The sequence below is a fragment of the Colobus angolensis genome, unplaced genomic scaffold (genome assembly GCF_000951035.1).
Source record: "Colobus angolensis palliatus isolate OR3802 unplaced genomic scaffold, Cang.pa_1.0 Scaffold252, whole genome shotgun sequence".
Taxonomy (NCBI): Eukaryota; Metazoa; Chordata; class Mammalia; order Primates; family Cercopithecidae; genus Colobus; species Colobus angolensis.
In genome coordinates, this window is record NW_012115733.1 from 3,211,141 (window position 1) to 3,219,177 (window position 8,037).

Here is an 8,037-nt window from a genome sequence, read left to right on the forward strand (position 1 = left end):
TTTCTTTCTTTCTTTCTTTCTTTCTTTCTTTCTTTCTTTCTTTCTTTCTTTCTTTCTTTCTTTCTTTCTTTCTTTCTTTCTTTTTCTCTTTCTTTTCCTTTCATGTATGTATGTATTTATTTATTTGACAGTCTTGCTCTGTCGCCCAAGCTGGAGTGCAGTGGTGTGATTTCAGTACAATGCAACCTCCGCATCCCGGGTTCAAATCATTAAGTGAGTCTAGGAGGTGAAGACCAGCCTGGGAAACATAGCAAAAGGTAGGGTGGTGCATGCCTGTAGTCCCAAGGCTGAGGCAGGAGGATCACTTGAGCCCAGGAGGTAGAGACCAGCCTGGACAACATAGCAAAACTGTCTCTACCAGAAAAATTAAAAATATTAGTGGGGGCAGAATGGTGTGAGCCTGTAGTCAGGAGGCTGAGGTGGGAGGATTGCTTGAGCCTGGGAGGTCGAGGCCAGCCTGGTCAACGTAGCGAAACCCCATTTCTACTAACAACAAGAACAACAAAAAAATTGCCTGGGTGGGATGGCTCACCCCTGTCATTGGGAGGCCAAGGTGGGAGGATGGCTTGAGCCCAGGAGGTCAATACCAGCCTGGCCAACATAGCAAAAGCCTGTCTCTGCTAAATAAATAAATAGATAAATAAACAAACAAACAAATAAATAAAATAAAAAAGAGCAGAGCAGAATGGCACATGCCTGTAGTCCTGAGGCTGAGGGGAAAACATTACTTGAGCCCAGGAGATTGAGGCCAGCCTGGGCAACATAGCAAAACCCGGTTTCCACTAAAGAAACAAACAAACAAAGAAACAAAAAAACATAGCGTAGGCAGGGTGGTGCATGCCTGTAGTCCGAAAGCCGAGGCGGGAGCATCCCTTGAGCCCAGGCCAACATAGCAAAACGTGGTTTCCACTAAAAAATAAAAAGCAAGCAAGCAAGCAAGCAAGCAAGGGCCGTGTGGTGCATGCCTGTAGTCCCAATGCTGTGGTGGAAGGATCCCTTGAGCCCAGGAGATTGAGGCCAGCCTGGTCAACATAGTGAAACCTGGCTTCTACCAAAAAAAAAAAAAAAAAGGCGTGGACAAGGTGGTGCATGCCTGTAGTCCCGAGGCTGAGGCAGAAGGATCACTTGAGCGCAGGATGCCGAGACCAGCTTGGCCAACATAGCGAAACCGTCTCTTCAAAAGTCAAAAACCAGCAAATATTTGTGGGGGTGGGGTAGTTCACGCCTGTAGTCCCGAGACCGAGGCGGGAGGATTGGCCAAGGTGGATGTAACCAATACCACAATCACATCCCGTAAGTAAGTACATATTCTTCTCTCCAGGACTACAGGTAAAGGATGATATTGTGCACACCACACTTAGATTCCCTTTCAAAAATGTAATCAGAGGTTGGAGGGCCTCGGACTGTTTTTTCAGTTGCAACAGATGTAGAAGCCACTGAAGAATGAACGCCACGACTAAGTACAGCAAAGTTCTGCAAATGTGCTAGTTTGGTAAACATTGTGTCTTTCAAGTAGAAAAATCACAGATCTGACTATTTTTTTCTTCCCACAGTTCAGACTAGAATACAGATTTTTAACCCAAGATCCAGGGACGGTCTTCAGAGAGATCAATTTCCCCTGACGGTGCCTGAGGACCACCCACTTTGTCGCAGTGGCAACAAAGTGTGGCTGGAAGAGGAGACAATATTATGCAATGTCACTGTCCAAGGATGATGGACCAATCAGGGCAGTTAGTGAACTCCATCTGGCCAATCAGAAGTCAGAACAGTAGGCGGGAAAAGCGAAGCTCATGTGGCAACTATCAGTCCAGCCTCCAGGGACAGAACTTTCTCAAAGTGGGGGCGGAGACTCTGATTTTCCCGCCTAAAGCATCCCCAGGGATTGGCTACTTTAAGTTCAGAGTACACATGCTCTGACTTTCTCTCTCTTTCGATTCTTCCATGGAGTACACACGCTCTGATTTTCTCTTTCGATTCTTCCAAAATCAGAGTAAGTATGTGCTGATTTTCTTTTTCCATGCTTCCTACCCCTCCCCTCCTCCGCGGTGCATTTGTTATCTAGTTTTAATAAGGAGTGTATATGAGGTAGGTCGCCATCTCAAATCCTTCCTGTCAGTTTCTAACTTTTTCAGGTACAGGATTTTTCCTAAGAACTCCACAGTAACTTAAGAAATTTGGCAAGGCACGGTGGCTCACACTTGTAATCCCAGCAGTTTTGGAGGCCACAGCTGGTGCTGGTGGATCACTTGAACCCATGAGGCGGAGGTTGCAGTGAGCCATGATCACACCACTGCATCCCAGCCTGGGCAACAGAGAGAGACCGTGTCTCAAAAAAAAAAAAAAAAAAGCTCACTAAAATCTTTCCTCCTGGGATCAAGTGATCCTCTCGCTTAGGCCTTGGGACTACAGGCACACACCACTCTGTTTCTGCTAATTTTGTTTTTTTTTTTTTGGTGTTTTAGTAGAGATGGTTTTGGTATATTGGCCAGGCTGGTCTCAAGCTCCTGGGCTCAAGCGATCCGCCCACCTTGGCCTCCCAAAGTGCTGGGGTGGTACAGGCCTGCTCCACCACCCCCAGCTAATTTTTTGTGTTTGTTGTAGACATAGGGGTTTTGCTGTTTTTCCCAGCCTGGTCTCGACCTCCTGGGCTCAAGCCATCTGCGTGTCTCAGCCTGCCAAAGTGCTGGGATTACAGGTGTGTGCCATGGTGTCTGGCTGATTGCTGCATCTTAAAACTCCCCACATTCTCTCTTAGTGTTGGTGGGCTCTTGTAGTCTCAGGTATTCTACCTGTCTTCTTCTAATAATGTACAGATCACCCAGTAATACCCTCTAAATCCGTTCATATTAGCCATGCTCATTTCTCTTCAACAGAACAGAATTCCCCATCCCTCTGCCTGATTGGATCCATCACCAGAGAGACCATGTTATCTCCGGGACTCACCTCCCTTCCTTTATTTATTGAGTGGGGGTGTTTGAATGCCCCCACTGAATACAATTACACAGTCACGTCCCTGCCTCCAGAACAAGGGTCTGTACATCTTTCAGGGTAAGCCTAGCCCCAGGGAAACTACTAACAGCAGTAACCAACCCCCTCCCAAAGACTCAAGGCGGCTTTGCCCATAGGAAACCTGTCATCTCCAACCAATACTTCTCCCAGAGACCCCTGGCTCCCTGTTTCCATCTGACTTCTCCCCATGTCCTTACTTAGGGAGACATAAGCCCCGGATGGAGAAATGCAGCACCTGATTCCAGGTGACAGAGTGTGGGCGGCCTTCACTGATTTCTCCCTCCAGAGGACCAAAGGTCCTGTGGCTGGAAAGTCTCAGGCTGTTTCTCTTGCAGGTCAGACTGCTCCTGGTGCCATGAATGGAGATGACGCCTTTGCAAGGAGACCTAGGGTTGGTGCTCAAATACCAGAGAAGATACAAAAGGTGAGGTGACCTGGAGAGGGTACAGTAGTGACCCAGGGAACAGTGTGGTGTGAGCAGGTTTCTGAGGAGGGGAGGATAGAGATACTGGGGACAAGGAGCAGGGTCTTGGGGGAGATCTGGACCCTTGGGAACCTCCCACCCTCACTCTGTCATCACCTAGCATCCCTGGAGACAAGTCTGTGACAGTGCAGTATATTTGGTGACTTATTCCATTCAAGAAGGTGGGAGGAGAGCCAGCCAGCAGCATTAAAGCCCTACTGTGTGGCAGGGGAGAAGCTAGGGTAGGTCCCTGATGTTGTCTCAGTTAGCCATGGCATCAACCAGGATGGATTATCATCTCCACTTCCCAGATCCAGCACACAGGAAGCGGCTCCAGCTGAATGGCAGACATGCCTAGCTGAGTCACTGCCAGAATTCCTTTTCTTTTTTTCTGTAGGCCTTCGATGATATTGCCAAATACTTCTCTAAGAAAGAGTGGGAAAAGATGAAAGCCTCGGAGAAAATCATCTATGTGTATAAGAAGAGAAAGTAAGAGGCCATGACTAAACTAGGTAACAGAAAGTTCTAGGTACAGACAAGTCTGGGGACACATGAGCATCCCTTTTCCTGCTCTGGCTACTTCTTAGACTGCAGAAAGTACCCCATATTTTCCTTTTGTGCAGGAAAAAATCGCAAGGCAGCTTCTGGGTGTTCTGCTCTTTTGTATCCCGTCAGGGCTGAGGGCAAGGGCTGGCAACAGTGGAGCTCAGATCAGGATCCTGCACGTTTCTCTCCCTTAGGCATCTGTTCGGATGAGTCCAAGTGTCTCTGTGGCATCCTGGCACCCCCACACTGTCCCCACCTTCCTTCTCTCGGCTTGCGTCTTCCTTCCTTCCTTCCTTCCTTCTTTCTTTCCTTCCTTCCTTTCTTTCCTTTCTTTCGTCAGAGTCTCACTCTGTCACCTAGGTTAGAGTGCCGTAGTGCGATCATAGCTCACTGCAGCCTTGAACTCCTGGCCTCAAGCAATACTCCAGCCTTAGCCTCCCAAAGTACTGGTACTACAGACATAAGCCACCGTGGCAGGCCTAAGCTTGTCTCTTAAGGAATAAATATTTTGCTTCTTTCTAGGTTTCGAGGTCACCCTCCCACCTTTCATGCGTAATACAGTGGCCGCAGACTTCCAGGGGAATGATTCTGATAATGACCGTAACCGCGGGGATCAGGGTGAGTAGATGGGAAGGGGCTGGAAAGGGTCTCCTCAAACCCAACTGCTTTTCAGCTCAGCTACCCTGGAAAGATCCTCAGGCATTTGTTCCCTCACACAAATCAGGGCTGAGTGACAAAAAATTGCATGCAGAAACTTAACTACAGAGGCCATTCATATAAAATTTTAAAACATGCAAAAGAATAATATATTTTTATAGATAATAAGTAAATGGTAAATGTATACAAACATGAATGTGAATAAAAAGCCATCAAATTAAGGTGACTGCCTGTAAGTGGAGGAGGGAAGGCAGGGATTGGTGAGTGCTGCACAGACAGCTTCAGCCGTGACTTGTTGATAGTGTGTTTTGTTTGTTTTTGAGGTGGAGGTTCACTCTTGTCGCCCAGGCTGGAGTGCAATAAGGCAATCTCAGCTCACTCCAACTTTCACCTCCTGGGTTCAAGTGATTCTCTTGCCTCAGCCTCCCGAGTAGCTGGGGTTACAGGTGCCCACACCCACACCCAGCTAATTTTTTTATTTTTGGTAAAGAAGGGGTTTCACCATGTTGACCAGGCTGGTCTCAAACTTCCTGACCTCAGGTGATCCACCCGCCTCAGCCTCCCAAAGTGCTGGGATTACAAATGTGAACTACCACGCCTGGCCTGTTTGCAGTTTTTCTAATATTCTGAATAAATAAATCAGACCTAACATAGCTGTGGGGTGATGTTGAGATCTGACTGGACTCAGTATTATTCCGTATGCTTTTCTGTGTGTTTGAAATATTTCTTTTTTAAAGGACATGTTGTTCTTCCTAAGCACTGTTAATGAATCAAAGGACAGTTAAGAAAATGTTACAAGAAGAAAGAAAGAAAGAAAGAAAATGTTACAACTGTAGATCCGCCAAAAACTTCCAGAGTTTGTTTCATTAACAGCATGTAGGTATTGGATAGGTATCTTAAGAGTGAGGGTGATGAACACATTATGTAATAAAGATGGCTTGTTTTTCTGTATTTTATCAAAACAAAATAGTCTTCTCATTCCCAAAGAACTGATTCTCTGCGGTGAGCTGGGAGGTGAGTTTGAAAGAGTGATCCCTCATCCAACGCACGGAGTTTTCCCACTTGTCAGTGAGGAGAGATAATATAGGGTGAAAAAGCGACAGGTTACTGGGTAGAAATCTTTGTATATTTCAGGAATATAAAGGGGACATATGTATTTGCTTGCTCTTCTGCTCTGACCACACAATTATAAGACAAGGTCAGAATGTCCAAACTGTCTCCAATAGACCTATTACTCCCCAACTAAACAGGCCAGATTCTACCATCTCCCACAATCACTATAAGAGGTCTGAAAATCCAGTGCTTGAGTATCTGCCAAGTTTTTGACATTAAAAGAATGTCTTTATAATGAAAATATTTCAGAGCCACTGGACTAAATCATCCATGGTTCATCACACATTGAACAGCTTAATTGACATACCATAAGATTCACTCATTTCAAGTGTACAGTGATTTTCAGTTGTTGCACATCTTGAGTGAATACAGTTCAGATTCCCAACCAATGAATTTAGTTATTTGGGAAAATGTGAAAGATATGTAATGGAATAAGATGAGACTGTGATGGGGTTTAACCCCCATTTAATAAACCATGAGACGGAAAATTCTGAACTGATGCCACAGGTAAATGCACCAACCATGACTAAACATAATTCAGAAGCAAATCTCAAATAACTCCTCAACAATGAGTGAACTCATAACCCTCTGCTGCAGAATGCCCTCATGTGACAGAAGTTTCTCTAGAGTTTGGAAATCTTTACCAACAAAGAAAAATTCTGATGTATTCTCTTTCAGTTGAACGTCCTCAGATGACTTTCAGCAGGCTCCAGGGAATCTTCCCGAAGGTGAGTATCTCTCAAATCTAAAGGACCAGACAACCTTTTTCGCTTCATGGATGTGAACACTGGTAAGAGCGGGAGAATATCAAAAATGCCCTCACTGCCTCCTTCCCCCCATGTCTATCACAACACCTGATGTAGCACGGACAGCTTGATAATACTAAGAGTTGTGATCCTTAATACTTCTTTTGTTTTCATAGTGATGCCAGATACTATTTTAAGCAGTTTACATGGCTTAATTTATTTAATCCTTAAGAAGACCTCTATGACGTTGTTTCTGTTATTATCTCCAAATAATAAAGAGTCACACACTTCGGTTTTCATCTATATAAAAGCCATGTGACTTGGTGCAAATCTAAGTTCTCTGAGCTTCAGATTCCTGGTCCATGCAATGGAAGTAAAGAATCATAGTTCATGTTATAGATCCTAGTTATCAGCAACATAATAATAAAATGAGGCTATCTGGTACAGAGATGTTAAAGAATGTTCCTGGGGCACAGTGGCAGGGGTAGTCTAATCCAGAGCTCCAAGCCATTTAAAGCTCATTCACGTTTGTATTTGTTTATGAAGTTCAGATGTTGCTCACTAGGGCTTTACCCCATAGGGCCTGCTGGTGCTTCTGTTTAGACACCCACTCTCACAACAGGAAGGACCAGCTGGCCTTTGCTCTGTAACTGGGGCCACTCACATGGCCTAAGTGTCCCTTTGACAATTGACCCCTCCCTACTGTGAGCTCCTAGAGGGCCTTGTCTGCACCTTGGACATCCAGGAAGCCCCAGTCCCAGTCCGGGGGATCCCTCAGAGGCCCCTGAATGAGTGATCCCTCAAGTGCAGATTCAACTCTGGTTTAGAGGGTAAAGGGATCTGGGAGTTGGGTTGCCAGTGTGGAGACCGAATTCAAAGAAGGATCCAGAAAGGTATTGATTGTTATTATTACTATATTTAAACAGTGTTTACAAGCTCAGAGAGGTCTTTCCCTTAGCCTATTGCATATGTATTGTTCACTATTTCATAAGCGAGGAAGCTGAATAAAAAGTAGATTAAGAGCGGGGCGCGGTGGCTCGCGACTGCAATCCCAGCACTTTGGGAGGCCAAGGCGGGTGGATCATGAGGTCAACAGATCAAGACCATCCTGGCCAACATGGTGAAACCTTGTCTCTACCTAAACTACAAAACTTAGCGGGGCGTGGTAGTGCCTGCTTGCAGTCCCAGATACTCCGGAGGCTGTCACAGGAGAATCGCTTTAGCGCGGGAGTTGGATGTTGCAGTGAGCCGAGATTGTGCCACTGCACTGCAGCCTGGCAGCAGAGTGAGACTCTGTCTCAAAGAAAAAAAGGTAGCTTAAGGTTGTTGGTCAGTGACACATCCCAATATCCCAATGCAGCCAGAATTGTTATGGGTACCACCTCACTTTGAAACTAGTAGGCCTTACAAAACCTAAAAAGTTAGCACCAGGTGGCCCTAGATAGGGTCTCACCCTGCCTAGATAGGGTCCCACCCTGCCTCGATAGTGTTCCACCCTGATAG

At 45.8% G+C, this 8,037-nt stretch overlaps 2 pseudogenes across 1 annotated transcript; one reads left to right on the forward strand and one right to left on the reverse strand.

Annotated features, from left to right (window-relative positions):
* LOC105515048 overlaps positions 1-2,854 on the reverse strand; it is a 3,917-nt pseudogene extending 1,063 nt beyond the window's left edge.
* A 496-nt stretch (positions 2,855-3,350) lies between these two features.
* On the forward strand, positions 3,351-7,207 carry LOC105515027 (annotated as a pseudogene). Its single transcript, XR_001002253.1, has 5 exons — positions 3,351-3,433; positions 3,870-3,984; positions 4,541-4,636; positions 6,467-6,516; positions 7,157-7,207. The product of XR_001002253.1 is annotated as a protein SSX5-like (transcript).
* Positions 7,208-8,037: the final 830 nt, after the last annotated feature.